Genomic DNA, 2,140 nt, shown 5'->3' on the forward strand with positions numbered 1-2,140 from the left:
TAATTAGTGTTATTAAACATCCTATAAATACTTTAATTTGTTTATTTACCTTCGCTGATAACCCTCGATGTTAAATGTATCCGCCATTTTTTCAACAAATTTCCCGTGAGTCAATGCGCGACGTTCACTGAGTCTCGTGATGTTGTAAACGTGCGCCGCAACGATTTTTTCTTGCAGTTAAAACGTAAACCGTGTACAGTAGACTCCCCATAACACGGTAGATACGTTCCGTCTTTTATGAATTTCATGTTGTACGAGTCCTTAAATACATGAGATAATCACAGCCCGGCACGTATGCAGTTTACGGACTACGGCTGTTTGAAAGGTTTTCTTCCATAAAATTAATCGATTCTAGACTAATTTGACTCAACATTTCCAAAACACGTATTTTTTGGGAATAATCCATATAAACTATGCTATAAACAAAAAATTGTAGGATTACTCACCTAGTGTGCACCATTTGATGACGCCATTGCTTAAGTTTAAGTACCTTATGATTATCTAAAGACAAATTTCGAGATCGGTAATTCTATTTTTATAAAGATATTTGTACAGAATATTGTGTAATCTGTAAAAATATTACTCACCTTTATATAAAACGCAAATAAACTCGAGAAATAACTCCGAAAAGCTCCAAAATGTCTTTCGCATTCGAAAATCGCCCACTTTCGCAACAAAGAAAGTGAAAAGTATTGTTGCCCACATTCTTGCGTTTCCGCGTGACGTCGAAGCCTATGTAGTAAAAATACTCGAGACTTTGAATATCCGATTCATATTTATTTACAGTATTTCTCTTTTTAACGATCCTTATTACGAATGAATACTATACGTTAAATGCTGTGCTTTTTAAAAATTTTAATGAATTTAAAAAATTTTTAAAAATTCTTTTCTATTTCGGGCAAAAGAATTCTTTTTGCCCGAAAAACCTTTGTCTCACCATGCACATTCGACCTTAAAGCCAAAGAACATAATTCGTCAAGTCTGCCACAATGCCGGCCAATCGAGAATCTCTTTGGATATTTAGCACAAAGAGTATAAAAGAAAAGTTGGAGAGCGAAAAATATCGCACAATTGATCAACAATCTAAAGCACCCTCAGCAGAACAATTCAAAATATATCACACCCTTTTGGCTGTTGAGATTCGTTTAATTTTGGCAAACGTTTTCAACCTGTTAAATAGGCTGTCTTGAAGCCATTTTGTTTAGAACATCTTTACCGTTAAATATCGTTTCAAAATAGAATACAAGAATAACAACGCTTAAATATTTGAATATGAAGCAAAAATAACTAAAAATTGGCAAAAATAACAATAAAATACAAAATAAATAACTCAAAAAATATACAAAATTATATCAATACTCGTATATATAGTAGAAAATTAGGAGTTTCTAACAAACTTATTCTGTACAATGTATTTCCTTGCTGTTGCTAACAGCATGGAAATACATTGTACAGTACAATACATTCGTAGATTCGAGATGCCCACAGTGGTCAAGTGGTCTTCGTACCCTAAACACTGGGCGTTCAGGTCGTGGTTTCGTACCTCGCTCGGACGGGCTAGCCACATGGAGTTTTTTGGGTTTTCGCCTTACGTCTGTAACGCCTAAATAGGGGCCATTTTCTCTTAAAAAGATTCTACATTTGATGTAGTGAAATATAATTCCTCTTAAACGTCAGCTTTGATTTCAAAGCTTTAACTATAGATAAAACTATACTTTCTATTTCTTATGGTATTAAATTCCATGCAGAACACCCTCATAAAAATTTAAAATTGATTTGCTTCAAGATACCGTTAATTTTAACTGATTTATTATTTGATGTCATGTCTTTTAGCTGAACTGTCAATAACTGATATACTTATTTGTCGACGTAATTTCTTCTGTCTTTGAGACAAAAGCAAGCATTTGTTTTTTTATGAAAAGGGAAACTTGCAACAAAGTTTCGTGGATTATATTGAACGAACAGAATGCGAACAGATTGATAGAAAGATTATCAAACATATCGATAGAAGAGAGAAAGCAAGCTAGCAACGTATTAACTTTCCTTAAAAAAAATGTCGGAACAGGCGATCAGTGATGCCAAGATTATTTGGGTTCTCTAAAACACATAAGCTCGGTAAAGAAATAAGACCAATAGTGGA

The 2,140-nt window shown here is 33.6% G+C and overlaps 1 long non-coding RNA gene across 1 annotated transcript; it reads right to left on the minus strand.

The window, feature by feature from the left end:
• Positions 1-366: 366 nt before the first annotated feature.
• On the minus strand, positions 367-1,223 carry LOC111634156. Its single transcript, XR_002758158.1, has 3 exons — positions 938-1,223; positions 588-806; positions 367-501 (listed from the first exon to the last, which is right to left on the minus strand). It is a non-coding gene; the product is annotated as an uncharacterized LOC111634156 (long non-coding RNA).
• Positions 1,224-2,140: the final 917 nt, after the last annotated feature.

Source organism: Centruroides sculpturatus, unplaced genomic scaffold, assembly GCF_000671375.1.
Source record: "Centruroides sculpturatus isolate CEXI.00-Female unplaced genomic scaffold, Cexi_2.0 scaffold774, whole genome shotgun sequence".
Lineage (NCBI taxonomy): Eukaryota > Metazoa > Arthropoda > Arachnida > Scorpiones > Buthidae > Centruroides > Centruroides sculpturatus.